This window comes from Molossus molossus, unplaced genomic scaffold (genome assembly GCF_014108415.1).
Source record: "Molossus molossus isolate mMolMol1 unplaced genomic scaffold, mMolMol1.p scaffold_m16_p_9, whole genome shotgun sequence".
Taxonomy (NCBI): Eukaryota; Metazoa; Chordata; class Mammalia; order Chiroptera; family Molossidae; genus Molossus; species Molossus molossus.
In genome coordinates, this window is record NW_023425403.1 from 49,325,280 (window position 1) to 49,346,611 (window position 21,332).

General features: G+C 40.1%; 1 protein-coding gene across 4 annotated transcripts in view; it reads right to left on the reverse strand.

Moving 5' to 3' along the window:
- DOCK9 (dedicator of cytokinesis 9) overlaps window positions 1–21,332 on the reverse strand; it is a 293,010-nt gene that overhangs the window by 205,240 nt on the left and 66,438 nt on the right. The gene's annotated exons all lie outside the window — the stretch shown is intronic.

Here is a 21,332-nt window from a genome sequence, read left to right on the forward strand (position 1 = left end):
AGTGAGGGCAGTCTTGTGTGACTGAGCCCTTAACTGGTGGGGTGTGCACTAACTCTGGGTAGTTAGTGTCAGAACTGTTTAATGTGAGGGAGAAAACCCACACATTTGATGTCAGAAGTGCTGTGAGAAGAGGAAATCGTTTTTTCTAGTAGAGGGGAAAAACAAGGAAGACGGTTCAGTGTTCTCTTCTGACTGCTATTCAACAATAAAGAGAGCATAGAGAAAGAAGAGTAACGTATAAGACTGATTCTTTGATGCTGCTGTTGCCTTTCTCATAAGCCTAGAAAATACGTGGGGAATAGCAAACGTGCAGAAGGGTAAAGCTATTTAGCATATAGGACTGCCACCAAACCCATATCTTAGAATTCTATAAACAAACTCTCATCACAGAGGCTCTGCAAGTGCAGAACCTCCTCCAGGAGAGAAGAGAACACCTATCAGTCAGCAACTAGCTCCATGTCCCTTTGCTTAGGTTCACAGGTCACATCTACTTCAGTTTTCTCAGATATGGGTTTTTCCTTGGCAGAGAAAAAAATGTTTATTGAAATGCATCCTACAACAAAGCCTTGGACTGTTTATTGACATGTGAAAAAAGTGAAGTACCCCTTTATCCATTTATTCCAGTACTGAGGTGATAACAAAAAATACACAAGTACATACAGTCACACATGCATTCACACAGACATACACATATCCAACCACACACACATAACCTGTAGGTAAGATGGAAAATAAATTATCTTTGAAATTCATACAATGTATATTTGAAAGAGAAACTAGAATTTACTCTCCATCTATTAAGATACAGATGTGTTTCCTGCAGACACAAATACACTTGGTTTGAAAACTCTGGTAGTACTTCTGCTTATATTTTGCTGGGACTCCTATTGTTAGCAAAGACCGGATATACAAAAAATATAGATTCAAATCAAGGTTACTTGAGGATGCAGCTGCCACACTGGAATTTTTCTTTCATCAGAGAGTCCTTATACAGACAACTTAATCTACTTTATGAACAGACTATTTGTTTTTTAATCCTCAACCGAGGATATTTTTCCATTTATCTTCAGATACAGTGAGAGGGAAGGGGAGGGAGAGAAAGGAAGAGAGAGACAGAGAGACAGAGACAGAGACACACCAAGACTGACTGGTTGCCTCCTGCAGACCCCGACCAGGGCCAGGGACGAACCACAACCAAGGTACATGCCTTTGGCCAGAATCAAACCCGCAACTCTTTGGTCCATGGGTCGACGCTCTAACCATTGAGCCAAACCGGCCAGGGCAAAAAGACTATTTCATAAGGAAACAAATTTACAAATATACTTAATTCTACACTCAAACCTTAACCATTAGCTCCTGAATCTTGACCAATATGTGCTTTTTAAACTACTTAACTCAGTAATTTATGCAGTATATATCCTGTAGAATTTGTTTTTCTCTCCAAATTTCTTTTTTTTTTTTTTTTTATCCTCACCCGAGGACATTTTTCCATTTTTTGTACAGATAGAGTGGGAGGGAGAGAGAGAGAGAGAGAAACATCGACATGAAAGGGACACATCGAGTGGCTGCCACCCGCACGACCAACCAGGGCCGGGGACAAACTGCAACCAAGGTACGTGCCCTTAGCAGGAACCGAACCCGGGTCTCTCTAGACCGCAGGCCGACGCTCTAACCGCTGAGCCAAACCGGCCAGGGCTCTCCAAATTTCTTGTTTCCATTTTTACTAAATTGCAGTTGAATAGACCTGGATAAGAACTTTGCTTCTATAATGAATATAGAGACCATAGCAAATCCTAGTATATAAAAGAACATAAGGTATAATGATGGAAGGATCACAAATCAATGAGTAAGGAATGAATTCTTCAACAAAAAGGATTAGAAACAAATGAGTGTTGGGCTAAGGAAGAAATCAAGTTAGGACCTCAACTAAACTGCATATCCAAATAAATTCTAGTTTGACTAAAGGAGGGGTCGGCACACTTTCTATAAAGGACCAGTTAATAAATATTTTAAGCGAGTTAGTAAATATCATAAGTCTCTGTCACAACCACTCAACTCTGCCACAGTGAAAGCAGTCATAGACAGCATGTAAACAAACAGGTGTGGCTATGTGCTAATACAATTTTTTTAATATAAAAATAGCCCTGGCCAGTTTGGCTCAGAAGTTGGAGCGTCGGCCTGCAGTCCAGAGACCCAGGTTCAGTTCCTGCTAGGGGCATGTACCTCAGCTACAGTTTGTCCCTGGCCCTGGTTGGGTCATGTGGGTGGCAACCACTCGATGTGTCCCTTTCACATCAATGTTCCTCTCTCTCTCCCCAACTCTATCTGAACAAAATATCAAAAAATGTCCTCGGGTGAGGATAAAAAAAAAAAGTTGGCAAGCAGGCCCCTGGGGCAAAAAAAGTCAAATAGTAAATAAATAAATAAGCAAGCAAACAAATTCGAAAAGAAAATACTGGTGAACATATGATCTTAGATAGGCAAGAATTTCTAAGCATATAATGAAAAATATCACAGAGGAAAAGACGATTATGCTTATCATCTACATTTAAACTTCTGTTAGTAAAATAAGTACTATAAAGAAAGTAAACAAAATTTAGAGCAAATAAAATGGAGAAATATTTTAAATGACTATTACAGAGTATTTGGAGTTTTAAATTCATCTTTGGCCTCTAAAATTGGCAAAAATGATGCTGACAATCATCATTTACAAAACAAGATTAATATTAACTGGTACTGGGAATGTAAGTTGGGCCAATCATCAAACAATATGCCTTAAAAGGCCTTTAAAAAATTCATCCCTGCCTTACCAGGTTCATGAATCTGGCCTATGAAAATAATTATAGATCCACAGAAAAATTTTGGAATAAAGATGTCCTCTATAATCTTAATTTATAACAACCTAAATGCCTAACAACACTGAAATGTTTTAACAAATTCTCGTACATACATTACAATGGAGTATTATGCATATATTAAACCATGTTTTAGCAGAACATTTATGGGTATAAGAAAGTGGTCATAAGAAAATGATAAGTTAAAAAGACATCAGGAATTATTTATAAAATATTATAGCATTTTTTGATATGTGCATAAGAAGGAAACCATTAGAAAATATACACTACATGTTAAAAGTAATTATTTCTGTGCTGTAGGATTATGGCTGATTTTTGTTTTCCTCTTTATTTTTCTCTGTAGTCTCTAAATTTTCTGTAATAATTATGTATTCTAAATATAAAAGATAAATGTTACTTTTAAAAAGCAAAAAAAGTTGTTGCTTCTCACTAAATCTGTGGAAGAAACATAAATCAACTACTTTGGATATCTAAAAAGGAAGACTTGAGCAAAGCAATAACAGCTCTACTCATCTGTTTCTACTCAGTATTTCTGGGGCTCCTTCCCACTTTAGTCTCTTTGAAATAGCTATTCCAACTCTACAAGGGTAAAGACCGCCCAGAACAAACACATTCCAGCCCCACAATGGAACATTTCAGAATTCTCTTGGGATACTTAAGAATGCTAGTGGTCATGCTTCCAGAAGTTGAGGCAAAATGAGTGCTAATTTGAACCCCAGTATAACTATGTTATTTGCCTAAGTATACAGCATCTAAGTCAATGTTATTCTGTTCAGCAAATCACTCTGTCAATAGCTTAATAAAGACCAATAAGGAAGGCAAACTACTTGAAGTCAGAAAGGGAGAAAACAAACTTTCTTATCTTTAATTTTTTTTTAATCTCAAAATAATCTTTCTAGTAGGCAATCTGGCTATATATATATATATATATATATATATATATATTTCAAAATTCTATAAAAAGTAAATATGATTCACCCTGGCCAGTTTGGCTCAGCGGTTAGAGCATCGACCCGTGGACCAGAGAGGCCTGGGTTTGGTTCCCACTAAGGGCATGTGACTCGGTTGCAGTTTGTCCCCAGCCCCGGGGGTCGTGTGGGTCGCAACCACTCGATGTGTCTCTCTCACACTGATGTTTCTCTCTCTCTCTTCCGCCCTCTCTCCCTCCCACTCTATCTGAAAATAAATGCAAAAGTGTCCTCAGGTGAGGATAAAAAAGAAAAAAAATAAAAGTAAATATGATTTGACCTGTTACTCCAACTCTAGATATGTGCTAAGAAAACAATTTTACAAGTGTTTAAAGCACACATACAAAGATGTTAATCACAGCATTTACAATTCTTAAAACAAAAAAAAAAAATAGTAGCCCTGGCCGGTTTGGCTCAGCAATTAGAGCGTCGGGCCTGTGGTCCAGAGAGACCCAGGTTCGGTTCCCGCTAAGGGCACGTACCTCGGTTGCAGTTTGTCCCTGGCCCTGGTTGGGTCGTGGGGGTGGCAGCCTCTCGATGTGTCCCTTTCACGTCGATGTTTCTCTCTCTCTCTCTCTCTCTCTCTCTCTTCCTCTCTCTCCCTCCCACTCTATCTGAACAAAAACGAAAAAATGTCCTCAGGTGAGGATTAAAAAAAAAAAATAGTGGATATAGCCCTGGCCGGTTTGGCTCAGTGGTTGGAGTGTCGGCCTGCAGACCAGAGAGTCCCCGGGTTCAGCCCCCGCTAGGGGCATGTACCAAAACAAACAAACAAAAAATAGTAGATATAAGTTAAATAAAATGTCACATCCTTCAATGGACTGAAAGTCTATGTCCCCTTAAAATTCCTAAGTTGAAACCTAATGCGACAATGTGATGATATTAAAAGGTGAAGGCTTTGAGAAGTGATTTGGTCATGAGGATGGGTACCTCGTGAAGAAGGGGATCAGTGTTCTTACAAAAAAGACTCCACAGAGATCCCTTGCCCCCTCTACCATATGAGGTTATAGTGAGGAAACAGCCATCTGTGAACCAAGAAGTGGGCCATCACCAGACACCGAACCTGCAGATGCCTTGATCTTGGACTTCTCAGCCTCCAGAACTGTGAGACATAAATGTCTATTGTTTATAAGCCACCCAATCTATGTTATTTTGTTACAGTAGCTAAGACACATCCATACCGTGAAATTATGTCACTAAGAAGGAGACATAAATGTGTACTTACTGACATGGAAAGATGTTTGTGATATATTATAGAGTCTCTTTAAAGCAAGTTATAAGACTATAAAACAAAATAACACACTTATTATACTTGTGTATTAGTCAGCTAGGGCTGCCATAACAAAATACCATAGACTGGGTGACTTAAACAACAGAAATGTATTTATTATTTTCTCACAGTTCTGGAAACTGGAAGTCAAGGTTAGTGTGCCAACATGGTCAGTTCCTGGGGAGGGCTCAGGTCATGGCTTGCAGACAGTTGCCTTTTTGCCGTGTCCTCACATGTCAGAGAGAGAGAGAGAAAGAGGGATCTTCCTCTTCTTATAAGGCCACAGTCCTATCAGATTAGGGCTCCACCCTTATGATGACCTTACTTAACTTGACTTCCTAAAGACCCTATCTCCAGAAGCAGTCACACTAGGGGTTAGGGCTTCAACATATAAATTTTGAGGGGGCACACAATTCAGTACACACACACACACACATACATACATACACACACAGTGCTATACATGGATAAAATTCTGAAAGATTTTGTTTCAAAATGTTTAAATCAGTGGTTACCTCTGTGTAGTAAAAATAGCATGCTTAGTCTCTGCCATAATTGTTTATAATTTAATAAATATTAAAACAAATGAATCCCATAGATAAATAAAGTGATACATTTAGTAAAGCACTGGAGAAAGGTGCAGTATGCTCTCATGCTAGCTAGCTCACAGTGGCTATACTCACAAAAAGCAGCATCAATTGAACAGTACAATCTCAGGAGACAGGAAATGGATCTAGGAATGAGAGCAGACTGTTCCTTGAAAACATCAGCCCAATTTATTGTTGTGATCAAAATAAACAACAAAACCCTGAGCATCATTAAGAAGAATATTAGAAATAAAATGTAAAACACAGCCTACCCAAAGCCATCATCCCATGACCAGAACTGGAATGAAAGTATTCCAGAAGGCAGCCAAGTAGGCTCCTGCTTTCTTCCTTTCTTCAAGACAGTTATAACAATGCAAAAAACAGTTATGAAAGAACACCTTAAAATAATCAAGATCTAACCTTTACTTTTCCAACTGCATTAAACTGACAGGTATTATACCATTTTTCACTTGCCATTGATTATACCACCACCTTCCCTCACCTGCTCCACTCCACCCACCGCCACCCCACCCATCCCCACCTCCAGACACACACAGACACACACAAGCAGGAATGCAGGCTCTTATGAGCCAGAGATCATATCACCTTCAACTCTTGTTCCCTTTGCACAGTGCATATATTCAATAAATGACTGTTATATAAGTATGTGATAAATCAAAGGATTTCCATAGACAATAGGTTTTTAAAATTACAAATGATTGTTTGGCCTGGGGAATCTAGGTGATCTAATAAAATTCTATACGGTAATAAAGGCTGAGGACACAATGAAGACATGTAGCAAATCTTGCAATAGGAAAATCATGAAAAAACTTTAAAGCTTTGAGGAGGTAAGAAAAAAATTAAATATTAATTTAAAATGGGTAAAATTATAACTATACTGTCTTAACATCACAAAAGAAACTGAAGACAAAACACTTTTTTTTCTTCCCCGTGACTTATTATTTGCTCTTCATCAAGCTGCCAACAGGGTCCTAGCTGCCGTCAAGTTTATAACTGAGTGACTTCTTCCACTTCAGGTACAAATGGCAGAAAGAGAACATGGTACAGAATAATCCCACAGCTCCTCAATTCTTCCACAGAAATGATAAAGAGAAGACTATTATATGATTAGCTAGGAGTAAAACGGGTCAAGCCCTAGTCAATAAGGCTGGGCTAGGCCCATCACAAATCTTCACAGACAAGGAAAAATGGGATTTACAAGCATTTTTGTCTCAGCTCAAACTTCCCCTCCTCAGGGAAAATGCCCAGTCTGGATGCCTTCAGGCCTTCTGACAGTGCCCTGGGGGCCTTGTATGTCAGCCTTCCCCCAAAGGGGATGTGCACTTCCTCATCACTTCTGTATATCCAGCACACAAAAAAAGCACTCAGGGTAGTTTCCTGAATGAAATTCAAATTCAACTAATTTGAAAAGGGAGACTTTAGGAAAAATCTACACTCAGGAATAAAATCTATACCAATTCAGCCTTGCTCTTGTGTTGCAGAATTACTAGTCAAAATTTAAGTGTAATGCACTGAAATTGCCAGATAAGCCCATTTCCTAGAGGACGACCCAGGCTGGGGCTGGAAATATAAAAGGAAGCTTCCAGTACAGACTGCACAGACGCAGTCTTACAAAGCTGACATCTGTACTCAGGACATCTAGTTTTTGCTTCAGAGCCCAACTTAATGATTGTAAAAAGGCTTTCTCTTCACTACACAGTTCTCTACTGGCTTTTTTTTTTTTAATCCTCACCCGAGGATATTTTTCCATTTTTTATTAAGATACAGTGGGAGGGAGGGAGGGAGAGAGAGAGAAACATCGTCGTGGAAGGGACACATCGAGTGGCTGCCACCTGCATAATCAACCAGGGCCAGGGACAAACTGCAACCGAGGTACGCACCCTTAGCGGAACCGAACCCAGGGTCTCTCTGGACCACAGGCGCTGAGCCAAATCGACCAGGGCGGCTTTTTGTTTTTTATCTGTCACCTGAGGACATTTTTTTCCCCCATTTTTGTTCAGATAGAGTGGGAGGGAGAGAGAAGAAGAGAGAGAGGGGGGTGGGGGGAAACATCGACATGAAAGGAACACATCGAATGGCTGCCTCCCACATGATCCCAACCAGAGCTGGGGACAAACTGCAACCAAGGTACGTGCCCTTAGCAGGAACCAAACCCAGGATTCTCTGGTCTGTGGGCCAATGCTCTAACCGCTGAGCCAAACTAGCCAGGCTCTACTGGCTTATTAATTTACACTTTGCCCTTAAATTACAAAGGATTTAATGTGATTTACATAAATACATATAAAATAAGATTTAAAATATTTAAATAAGATGAGAAAAGCAGGCTGTAATAAAATAGTAATATAGGGAAATAAAAAGCAAAGTTGAAGAGGAATATTAAAAAATCACTTGAAAAAATAAAATAAAATAAAAAATTTTAAATCATTTGAAAGAGCCTACGTATCTGTTAGAATTGGGTCATATGTTTGGAACTACACTTTCTTTTCCTTTAATCCTCACCCAAGGATATATTTTTATTGATCTTAGAGAGAGAGGAAGGGAGAGAGAGAGAAACATTGATCAGGTGCCTCCTATACACACCCCAACTGGGAATCGAACCTGCAAACTTTTTGTGTATGGGAAAATGTTCCAACCAACTGAGCCACCCAGCCAGGGTGGCTTTCTTTTAATAGTCAACTGAAGAGATGGCTAAGGTCAGTTGAATCAAAACGCATATAAAATGAAAACAAAGTAGCTCCTCAGGAAAAGTAAAACCATTCAGAATACGGAGAGAAGTTTTTTCCAAGGCTCCTCATAAAGAGAACACTAAACAACAGGAATAACAATTAGCACTAACTTATGTGCAAGACACTGTCCTAAGAACTTTAGACGTATCCACATATTTAATAACCAACCCTATGTGGTAAGTACTGTTATTGATCTGTGTATAGTGGATAGGGAAACTGAGGAAGAGAGCGATTAAGTAAACCGCTGAAAGTACACAGCTAGCAGCTTGTGGATTTGGGATTCAAACCATGACGACTGGCTCCAGAGATGACTCTTAACTACTACACACAGTGCTTTCTCTCACTGTTCTGAAAGTAAATGAGTAATGCCCTCAAAAATACCTTCATAGTAGACATCTCTTTCATAAGAATGTTTCTTATGACATCCTTCAGTATAGGCCAAGAAAAAATACAAAGTTTACTTAGTTCGGGAGCAGCAATTTCACTGGGGCCAAAATAAGGCAGTGAGTTTGACTGATGGACAGATATTTGGGATATTTAGAGTCTCTAGAAAAATGGGCGGCCTCAAGCCCTTCCAGCTATTCTTCATGAATATTACTTTCCCTCCATAAAGTTTGGTACACGTTGCCCAGCCAGTGTGGCTCAGCAGAATGAGAGTTGTCCCCTAAACTGAGAGGTCCTGGTTCACTTCCCAGTCAGGGCACATGCCTGGGTTGCAGGCTCAATCCCCAGTGAGGGGCATGCAGGAGGCAGCCAAATGATGTTTCGCTCTCTCTAAAAAATCAATAAAAACATACTTTAAAAAAAAAAAGTTTGGTACACGTTGAATGGCCAAGGTAGGAATTATACTCTGAGGAACAGGTGAAGTACAGCTCTAACCTGATGATAAGCTAAGGTAGAGTCACAGGCTGGAGTGGCCACTTGAGCCCGAGGAAGAACAGATACCCTCCCAACCAATGCTAAAGAGGAGCCTAACAACATCTGCCTAAAGAGAAAGTCAGCCTACCTTTGCATAGAGGTGACCTAAGGGAGTACAACAGGCAGTGCTCCCTTAAGAAAGGGTTTGGCTGCCTCAAACCAAAAGATGAAAAAGTCCCCAAATGCCAGCCCCATGGAATAGGTCTCAATAGAGCTAGTCTGGATAAAACCAAAGATAGTATCATCAATTGTCACTCATGACCACATCAAACCCATGGAACATTCAGTCTTGAACCACATAACTATTTGGTGTAGCTTCAGGACAAAGGGTTGCAAAGTATAACTCTAGGGAAGATCAACCGGATAGGAGCGATTACTAAAGATGAGCCAGTTATTGTTTGGGGAAACTACATAAATTTTTTTCAAGACTTTGGTTTTATAATAAGTAGTTATCATCTATCTTCTCAGCAGCTTCTCCAACTTCAAATTCAGGATAATAAAACCATTTCATCAGAATTCACTCATTAACTGAGTACTTAACTATAAATCAGGAATTGTTCTAGCTGTTGAGGCAGAGTGGTAAATAAAACAGACAAAAATTCCTGCCACCATAAATCTTACTCTTGTACTTATTACTAAAAGTGATACTTACTACTAACTACCAATGCTATACTTATACTGGCACTCTTGATTAACTATATGTCAGGTAGGAATATGAAGAAACTATGGCAGGGAATCAGAGAAGGGTGTGCTGAAGGTGTGGCAAGATGACACTGGTGGATAAGGAAGCCTCACTGAGAAAAGAAAATCTGAGCAAAGACTTGCAAGAGATCAAGAGTTAGCCCAGCCAGTGTGGCTCAGTGGATTGAGAGTCATCCCATGGTCAGGGTACATGCCTGGGTCGCAGGCTCGACCCCCAGTAGGGGATGTGCAGGAGGCAGCCGATTGATGTTTCTATCTCTTTCTCCCTTCCTTTCTCTCTAAAAATAATCGATAAAAACATATTATAGAAAAAAAAAAGACTGAACCAGCACAGCAATCTTAAGGGGAAAAAAACAGATTTGGAGGAATCAAGCTACCTCATATCAAACTATATTACAAGGCCATAGTAATCAAATCAGCATGGTACTAGCATAAAAACAGACAAATAGATCAATGGAACAGAATACAGAGCCCAGAGATAAACGCACACCTTTATAGTCAATTAATATTTGACAAAGGAGGCAAAAACATACAATGGGGTAAAGATAAACTTCTCAATAAATAGTGTTGGGAAAATTAGACAGATTGTGTGCAAAAAAAATGAAACTAGACCACTTTCTTACACTATACACAAGAATAAACTCAAAATGGATAAAATGCTTAAATGTAAGTCATGAAACCATAAAAATTCTAGAACAAAACATAGACATTAAAATCTTGGAAATTGCTTGTAACTATTTTTTTTTTCTGATATATCTCCTCATGCAAGGGAACCAAAAGAAAAAATAAATAAATTGGACTATGGCAAACTAAAAAGTTTTTTCACAGCAAAGGAAACCACCAACAAAATGAAAAGACAAGTCACTGAATGGGAGAACATATTCGCCGATGCATCTGATAAGGGGTTAATATCCAAAATTTATAAAGAAATTATAAAACACAACACCAAAAACAAAATCCAATTAAAAATGAGCAAAGGACCTGAATAGACATACAGATGGCCAATAATAAAAGATGCTCAACGTCACTAATCATCAGAAAATGCAAATTAAAACCACAATGAGATATCACCTCATACCTGTCAAAAAGGCTATCATCAATAAATCAACAAACGACAAGTGATGGCAAGGATGTGAGAAAAGGAAAACCTCATGCACTATTGGTGGGAATGCAGACTGGTGCAGCCACTGTTGAAAGCAGTATAGTGACCTCAAAAAAATAAAAATGGAACTTCCTTATGACCCAGCGATTACACTTCTGGGAATATATCCAAAGAAACCTGAAACACCAATTTGAGAAACTATATGCTATGTTCATTGCAGTGTTATTTACAATAGCCAAGATCTGGAAGCAGCCCAAGTGCCCATCGGTAGATGAGTGGATAAAATGCTGTGGTACATTTACACAATGAAATACTACTCGGCCATAAAAAAGAAGGAAATCCTACCTTTTGTGACAACAAAAATAGACCTGGAAAACACTGTGCTAAGTGAAATAAGCCAGTCAGAGAAAGACAAATACCATACGATTTCACTCATATGTGAAATATAATGAACAAAATAAACTAACAAAATAGAAATAGACTCACAGATAGAGAACAGACAGAAGGGTGGGAGGTTGCATGGCTGGATGAAAAAAGTGAAGGGATTAAGAAAAAAAACCAAAAAACTCACAGACATAGAGAACAACATGGTGATTACCAGAGGGAAAGGGTTTTGGGGGGTAGGAGAGGGTCAAGGGGGGATAAATGGTGAAGGAAGGACATTTGACTTGGGATGGTGAACACACAATACAATATACAGGTGATGGCCCTGGCCAGTTTGCCTCAGCGGTTAGAGCTTTGGCCCACAGACCAAAGAGTCTCAGGTTCCATTCTGGTCAAGGGCATGTACCTCAGTTGCAGTTTGATCGCCAGCCCTGGTCAGGATCATGTGGAAGGCAACCAATTGATGTGTGTCTCTCACATCAAAATATTTCTTTTTCTTTCTCTCTCTCTCTCTCTCTCTCTCTCATCCTCCTCCCTCCCTCCCTCCCTTCTACTCTATCTGAAAATCAATGGCAAAAAATCCTCGGGTGAGGCTTATATATATATCATATATACAAATGATGTATTATAGAATTGTACACCTGAAATCTATATATTTTATTAACCAATGTCACTCCAATAAATTAAATTAAAAATTTTAAATTAAGATATAAAAGACTGAACCAGGTAAATAACGTGTCCCAGGAGGAGAGAACAGCAAGGCAGCTTCAGAGGCTGGAGTGAAGTGAGGAATGAGGAGAGAGTGATAAGTAAAGGAAGGTGGGGAAGAGGATGTAGGCATGCTTGACACAGACCTGGAGGCCACTGGAAGGATACGGGGTCTTACCCTGAGCAGAGAAGAAACAGTTTGACTCTCCTTTTCAAAGGAAAGCCACTGTCTGCCATGTGGAAAAGAAGTCATAGGATCAAGGACAGAAGCAGGGAGACCAGTTCGGAGGGTGTATCTTCCCACCCAAAGGACCTCACAGCCCCATGCATGCATAATCATATCAGCTTTCCCAATCTGCTGGTGCAGGCAAGGGTGGTGGACAGAGAGCATCCAACCCAACACACAGGAGCAGTGTCTCCAAATCCAGTCCAGAGCGCAAACAAAGCCCTTGGAAGGTTATTATTCCCTCATGCAATAAAACAAAAACAAAGGTGGGTTAACCAGAGACAAGTCAGTGGCCTGAGGGAGTAGACACTAGTAGGGTGGGAGAGGCATTGCCATTACTAGACAAGCAGTCCCAGGCTGTCAGGGTTATGGATCATGCTAATGGGACAGACACCATAATGAGCTAGTCCTTCTGATCTCTGATACCAGTTACTCTCAAAAGACCATTCCAAAATACATTAGGGTTTAAAATATTTAATAGTTAATACAGCACCACTTAAATCCCATACCCATGCATAATACGGCTTTCCAAAATGCATCTGATGCTTGAGGGATGCTCTCCATTTCTTCCTCCAAGTATTTAGAGAGCTAACATCAATAAGCCCCTCCACAAAATGCACCTTCTTTGGGCCCTGGAAGGTTGGGTTGACCCAATCTGATCCCCAGATTCATAGGGCACACCAGCCCTATGAATCAGTCTCACATAGCAGCCCAATAACCAGGGAAGGTTTTGGGGTTTCAGCACAATTTGCCCTCACCATTCCAAGTTGCTGCTGGCCAGACACACACAGGAACTCTCGCATGTACTATTCTCACTCGTTTTGACAAAAACTGTGATAAGAACAGAAGAAAAAATGACAAGTCATCCTGAGGGAGCAATATATAGCTTCCTCACAAACCTGGAATTTGTCGAAGGCCATGGAGAGCACACCCATCTGTGACCTGACACCTCTTCAAGCATTGTAAAGAGAATAAAACATCACACCCAAAAACATTATATATAGTTGGATTTAAAATAGCAAAACTATATTTTTCTTATACCCATCACAGTTTCTTTCATGTTCCCTTTAAATTTCTCCCCTGGAGTCACAGGACTGACCACAAGCCATTAGTAAGAAAAATGTAACCAAGTAACAAACTAAGATGTAAAGGGACTGAATAATTCTCTATCACAGAAAGAGGGTTCAATATTTAATACTCTAAAAACACACTTTACCAAGTATTATTTCTGTGACGATACCAAGACCATGTAAGCCCATAACGCTAACTTAGAAAACTGTTCTGTAATCAAATAGCCTACTCCAGCTTTTCTCTGTATGTATTTAGCTTTGATTAATACATAACATTCTCACACATACAAATGGGCACCTCATGATTTAAACTTAAGGCTACTAATTACCCATTTATACAACACAGATTTTATATATATATGTATGTATGTGTGTATATATATATTATATATATGTATATATATATAAGCCATATTGAAATAAATATATTTGCTTTACAAGTAAAGACTAGTTTAACACCACCAAATTACTTGTTAATTAAGCAAAACGGCATTTACCAGACAGGAGGAGATCAATAGTTCTGAATCTTCTTTTGTCCAACTGTATGCTGTATATTCAAAGGCATTATTCTCTCCTTGCTGTTTGCACATATAAGCACAGTTTCTTTCAAAAACGGTGCGGATGCCTTTAAACAGAATCACACTAGTAGTGCAACCCATCCCCAAGGTGTGGATGTTCAGATTTCTAGTAATCTCTACTCCATTTCCACATCATCTTCCTTGGCTCTTCAGAGCAGGCTCCCTGTACCATCTTCATGACAGGCAGCTGCCGGCACCGGAACAGAAGGGAAGCTCCAAGCTGTCGCACTAGAATCTGCTCCTGCCCAACAGCCTGACAAAAAAATCCAAGCTCCGGGTGTAAAACAGGAGGGGTGGTGCAAACACAAGATGACACACCAAAACCTTTAAAGTATTGTTTTTTTCCAGGAGACTGTTTCACTGTTAATATCAAAGAACAAATAAGCAGAAGATTTACATGTGGTTACCGGGAAACTGCCAGCTCCTGTGATTGCTTGGGATTGGTCTGAGTCTCAGAACCTGCACAAAATGAAAAAGATGGTACCAGACAGCCACCCTGCTGCAGATACTGCTGGAAGGCACAAAGAATGTTCATCTGCTGCAAGAAATCACTCTCCCAGAATGCTTAGCCTAGCATCTATATTAGCAAACTTCTCTTTCCTTGACCTAAATATGCTGTTTGTTTAATCCTGCATCAGCAAGGAACAGAGGAGCAAAAGAAAAAAGAAAAAGTCCAAAAAAGAGTGAAATCACTAAGATGACTGCTGCTATGGAAACACGTGTAAGCCTACTTCAAACGTTTGCATGTGTGGGTAATAGCTTGCTGACAGCAATACACAAGGGAACACAAAATTGCTGTGTTGATTTTGACTTCTGTCCACTTGTACTCTTTGCTAGAGAGAGGGCTAGAAGTTTATACTGCTTAAAAGGATTCTCTCCTTTCTGACACCCAAAGATGCAAATGAGAACATGGATAAAGGATATGCAAATAAGAACACCAATAAAGGCTTACCTGGTCCTTCTGAAGCAGCAGCAGTGTGCAATGGTAAATACACACTGAAGTCCTACAGCCAACAAGGTTATAATTTTTGGTGCATAAGTAATCCAGATCCTTCCATTACAGGCTGAACTCACTGACACTATACTACTTTATGTGTATCTTTGGGGATAGCTAATAGAGAAGCTTGTTGTTAATATAATACTAAGTTGACTCTTGTCATTTTCCTTCTAAAAAGTGAAAGGAGAATTATGTAAAAAGACACAGGCAATCCCCTTCCACCTATAACATGGCATCTGAAAAGAGTGACTCTTAAGATCTGTTCTGATATTCTTCTATATTTTATAAGGCAACAGAGGGTTTTCATTTTCTATGTATAGATTTCAAAGTCAGAGTGGATTGGAATGACTGAGTACCTATGGTTAATAACAGAAACCTGTGTAATATAGTAAAAGCAGATCGTTAGAGAACACCATGCAGTCACATAACCCCCAAATTTGTTTTCTGTGTCTAGTTCACCTATTCGGCCCCATAGATAAACAAAAAATCTAGGCTTTGTCTATCTCCTGCATTTTTATGCAAAAACCTAATAACCACAGGAGATCAAAGGAGTAGAGACACTGGCCACAGGCAAAAAAACAGACGACTTATATATGATCTAGAATGTTCTGCTTCAGAATGGTAATTCTGTTAAAACAGAGCTATAGTGTTCAAAATTACACCCAAGAACCTGACATCAGAAGATCCAATTCTTCATGTGACATCACAATGCTGGCATATAAATATATGGGAACACATCTACACAGAAACTGAATATCTGATGGAAAGGCAACCCACTGTACAGGAGAACATCATTGCCAATGATACATCAGATAAGGTGTTAATTTCCAACATATATAGAGTACTCATACGACTCAACAAAAGGAAGACAAAGAACCCAATTAAAAAATGGGCAGAGGAGCTGAATAGACACCTCTCCAAACAGGACATACAAATAGCCAAGAGACATATGAAGAAATGCTCAACATCACTAATCATCAGAGATGCAAACTAAAACAACAATGAGGTATCACCTCACACCTGTCAGAATGGCCGCCATCAACAAATCATCAAACAACAAGTGTTGGCCAGGGTGTGGAGAAAAGGGGACTCTAGTACACTGCTGGTGGGAATGCAGACTGGTGCAGCCACTAAGGAAAACAATATAGTGTTACCCCAAAATATTAAAAATTGAACTTCCATTGACCCAGTGATCCCACTTCTAGGAATATACCCTGAGAAGGCTGAAACACCAATCAGAAAGAATATATGTACCCCCATATTCATAACAGCACTATTCACAATAGCTAAGATCTGGAAACAGCCCAAGTGTCCATCAGTAGACAAATGGATAACAAAGCTGTGGTACATATACACAATGGAGTACTATGCAGGTGTAAGAAAGAAAGATCTCTTATCCTTTGAGACGACATGGAGGGACCTGGAAAGTATTATCCTAAGTGAAACCGGCCAAGCAGAAAAAGACAAATACCACATGATCTCACTTATTTATGGAATATAATGAACATAACAGTCTGATGAAAAGGGTAGACCCAGAAACATGGAGGAAGGGTACAGAATGACAACCCTCAGAAGAGGGGGTGGTGGGGGGAGGGAAGAGATAAACCACAGAACTTATATACATGTATGCATAGCCAATGGACATGGACAACAAAGCCAGGGAACGGGGTGGGGGGGATAGGGAGGAGGGTGCCAATAGGGTAAAAAAGGAGAAACATCTGTAACAAAAATAAAATTAAAAATAAATAAATAAATGTATCCTTGGGTGAAGATTAAAAAAAAAAAAGAAGAAGAAACTGAATATTTGAGACTGTAAAACACTCAACACGTAGGTTAAATTGTGTGTTTTGAGAAATCAGGAAATTCACCAATTAACCTAACTTCTATATTACAAGAGAAACAATTTAAAAAGTTATAGTTTACTGAATCCAAAAAGATGGTACATAAAAATTTAAAACAATGTATTATTATTACCTATTTTAGACATCCTGAGTATAGAAGCCAGGGAACATTATTTGAGACGCAAATAATTATGTCTGAACTTTACAAAGCAGTATAAATGATTACCAAGCAAATTTTTTTCTTTTTCTTTTAATCTTTATTGTTGGATATAAAATATATTACAGATGTTCCACATTTTCCCCCCATTGACCCCTCCTCTCCACTCCCGCCCCCCTCCCACCTTTTCCCACACTATTGTCTATGTCCATTGGTTATGCATATAAGTTCTTTGGTTTATTTCTTCCCCCCCACCCCAACCCCTTTCCCTTTGAGGTTTGTCAGTCTAGCAATGAATTCATACTTCTTAATCTCTTCAACTTCTTCACCCATTCCCCCAATACCGCTCCCAACTGGCAACCAACAAAATGTTCTCTGTATCTATGAGAATGTTTCTGTTCTACCTGTTCATTGTGTTTGTAGATTCCATTGTTGATAGATATGTATTCATTGCCATTTTGTTTGTTCATATATTTTATCTTTTTCTTCAAAAAGACCCTTCAACATTTCATATAATAACGGTTTGGTGGTGATGAACTCCTTTAACTTTTTCTTGTCTGGGAAAGTCTTTATATGGCCATCGATTCTAAATGACAGCTTTGCAGGATAGAATAATCTTGGTTTAGGTTCTTGCTTTTCATCACTCTGAATATTTCTTGCCATTCCCTTCTGGCCTGCAAAGTTTCTTTTGAGAAATCAGCTGACAGCCTTATGGGAACTCCCTTGTAGGTAACTATCTGTCTTTCTCTTGCTGCTTTTAAGATTCTCTCTTTGTCTTGAACCTTTTGCATTTTGATGATGATGTGTCTTGGTGTGGACCTCTTGGGGTTCATCTTGTTTGGGACTCTCTGTGCTTCCTGGACTTGTATGTCTGTTTCCTTCACCAAGTTAGGAAAGTTTTCTGCCATTATTGTTTCAAACAGGTTTTCGATTTCTTGTTCTCGCTCTTCTCCTTCTGGCACCCCCAAGATGCAAATGTTGGCACACTTGAAGTTGTCCCAGAGGCTCCTTACACTATCCTCATTTTTTTGGATTCTTTTTTCTTTTTGCTGTTCTGATAGGGCATTTTTTGCTTCCTTATATTCCAACTCGATGGTTTGCTCCTTGGATTTACGTACTCTATTATTGAAGCTGTGTAAATTATTCTTTATTTCAGTTAATGCCTCCTTCAATTCTAATTGCGCATCCATGATTTCTGACTGGTCCTTTTTTATGCTCTTGAGGTCCTCACTAAGTTCACTGAGATTCTCACTAAGTTCATTGAGCATCCTTATAAGCAGTATTTTGAACTCAGCATCTGTTAGGTTGCTTATTTCCATTTCGCCTAGTTCTTTTCTTGGGGTTTTGTTCTGTTCTTTCATTTGGGACCTGTTTCTTTGTCTCCTCATTTTGGCTGCCTCCCTGTGTTTGTTTCAGTGTATTACTTAACGAGAGGTATGGGGCTAGCTAAGACCAGATACTGCTCGTTTGAAAGAACTTAGGAAAAACCTGAAGCTGGATCCAAGACAGGCCAATCCTACGGTTAAGCAAGTGGCAACAGCTTGGGTGGGCCTGAAAGTTGGGCTGGGTTGGGCTGGGCTGGGCTGGGCGGGGCGGGGCGGGGCGGGGCGGGGCGGGGCCTCAGGGAGTCACCAGGGCAGCGCTTTCAGTGTGAGCTGGAGTCCCAGATATAGCTTCTGTCTGCCGCCCCAGGGAAGGACTCACCAAAGGAACAAAGACCTCTGATAGCACGTTTGTCCCGGAGAAAGCCCCCTCTCTAGCCCTCGCTCCAGTGCCAAACAGCTCAGATCTTCCCTGTATGTCTTTGGCGCCCCTCAAGCTGCCTCTCCTCCAAGCTTAGAGGGAGAGAGTCCGATAAGTCCGTGTGCGGGCCCTTTAGGGAGCTGCCTGGGGCTCCAGCTGCTTCAGCTTCCCTGAGCCTCAGTTCCCGCTGGTTTTTCCCCCCAGAAGTTACGGGGACTTCTCTTCCTGGCACTGGAACCCTGAGCGGGGCACCTGGTGTGGGACGGGGACCTTTCAGTCCTCAAGAAGGACCTTCCCAGCCGAGGTATCCTCCTGATTTTTATCGGCCACACTTGGGTGTGGGACCAGCCCGTCCTGCCTCCGCCGCCCCTCATGCCTCCACCCCTCCTACCAGTCTGGATGTGGCTGCTGCTTTAATTCTGTAGTTGTAGGACTTCCATTCAGCTTGATTTCAGGCGGTTTTGAATGATGGTTGTTCTGTAGTTTAGTTGTAACTTGATATGGTTGTGGGAGGACGCGATACCGCGTTTACCTACGCCACCATCTTGACCGGAAGTCTCACCAAGCAAATTTGAAGCTAATGGTATACAACTGATTCGCTTAAAAAGCTCTAAGTTAATATTTAAAATGAGAGAAAATGGAATAATTTTCTAACAATCATTCAGAGGGAAAAAAAAATGCTTCCTAGAGATACAGTAATAAGCATTTCAGCCCTTGCCAGTTTGGCTCAGTGGTTGGAGCGTCAGCCCATAGACCAGAGAGTCGCAGGTTCGATTCTAGCCAAGGGCACATTACCTTGGTTGCAGTTCATCCACAGCCCTGGTTGAGGTCGTGCAGGAGGTGACCAGTCGATGGGTCTCTCACATAGATGTCTCTCCCCCCTTCCCACCCTCCCTCCACTCTATCTAAAGATAAATGGGGAAAAAATCCTCGGGTGAGGATTTTAAAAAAAAGCATTTCAGCAACTGTACCAATTTTAAATACAAATGCTAATCATTTTCTAACCAAAAGAATTCATGGGCAAGAAAAACATCAGAAAATATTTAGAGTAAAAAATTCAAAAAGGCCAAAAAAATGGGTTTCATGCTAACAGAAGTATGACAAAATGAATCATTCAAAATGTGTACTTGGTTTCACTGATTTTTCTGCATCAGAATAATCTTAGATTGGTCTAAAATGATAATTAGCATGAATTCCTAGAGGACAGGAATAGATGAATGGTATATACTGGCAACCAGTTCAGCTACCTACAAAGTACATGTTTCACTATAGAGATCACATTTATTCTCACATCTTTAAATGTCATCTGTAATTTACACAACTCCCAAGACTGGATGTCCCCCTTGACTCCCTTTTGCGATCCAAGCACATGTCTTCCTCTCCTGATACTTCTTCCATCACTGCCTCACCCTCAGATGGTCCAAATCAATAATCTTTCAATACGACAAACTAGGATAGTATATTCACACAATGTAATATTATTCAGTCATTAAAAGGAATAAAGTACTGATACAATGTACCATAAAGTACTTTATTCTATAATATGGATGAACCTGAAAAATGGCATGCTTAGTGAAAGAAGCCAGTCACAAATGATCTCATATTATACGCTCTATTTAAATGAAATGTCCACAACAGGCAAATCCACAGGGACTACAAGTAGATTAGTGGTTACCAGTGGCTGAGAGAGGAAGGAATAGGGGCTGACTGCTAATGGGTACAGAATTTTAGGAGTAATGAAAATGTTCAGAAATTAGACAGTGTTTCTAACATCTACATTATCTAATGCAGTCTATGAATATACAAAAAACCACACTTTAAAAAGATGAAATTTATGGTATGTGAATATAATAAAATATCTGACTCCATTTTTGTTGTTGTTCTTAATCCTCACCCAAAGATATTTTGTCCATTGCTTTTTAGAGAGAGTGGAGGAAGGGAGAGAGAGAGAGAAAAGAGAGAGAGAAAAAAAAAATCAATGTGAGAGAGGCACATCAACTGGTTGCCTCCCGAATGACCCCGACCAGGGCCAGGGATTGTACCTGCAATCCAATTACATGCCCCTGACTGGGAATTGAACCTGAGACCTTTTGGTCAAAGGGCCAATGGTCTCATTGCTGAGCCAAACGGGCCAGGGCTTGCTGTTTTACTGTTGAAAGCTTTTTAAGTCTTGCCCCTTTTTCTCCCCCTCTGTCCAACATCTGGACAAGCTGAAAGGAAGTTCCAGGTGGTTCCCCCCTTTAGTGCCAGTGGGAAAGTTTAAAAACCACTCACCCAGCTTCTCCCCTCACCACCACAAAAACCCCAAGCTAGTCGCCTTTCCCTGCTCTTTAAGCCATTTTAGGGACTGCTTGGGGACATCCCTGCTCTCCCTAGAAAGCTTCACTACACGAGTAATAAACTTTTTCACACCCTCTTGTGGTGTGTCTGTGTGGTGTCATTAGCCTCAACATCCAAAGAAAATGTTGGGGATAGATCC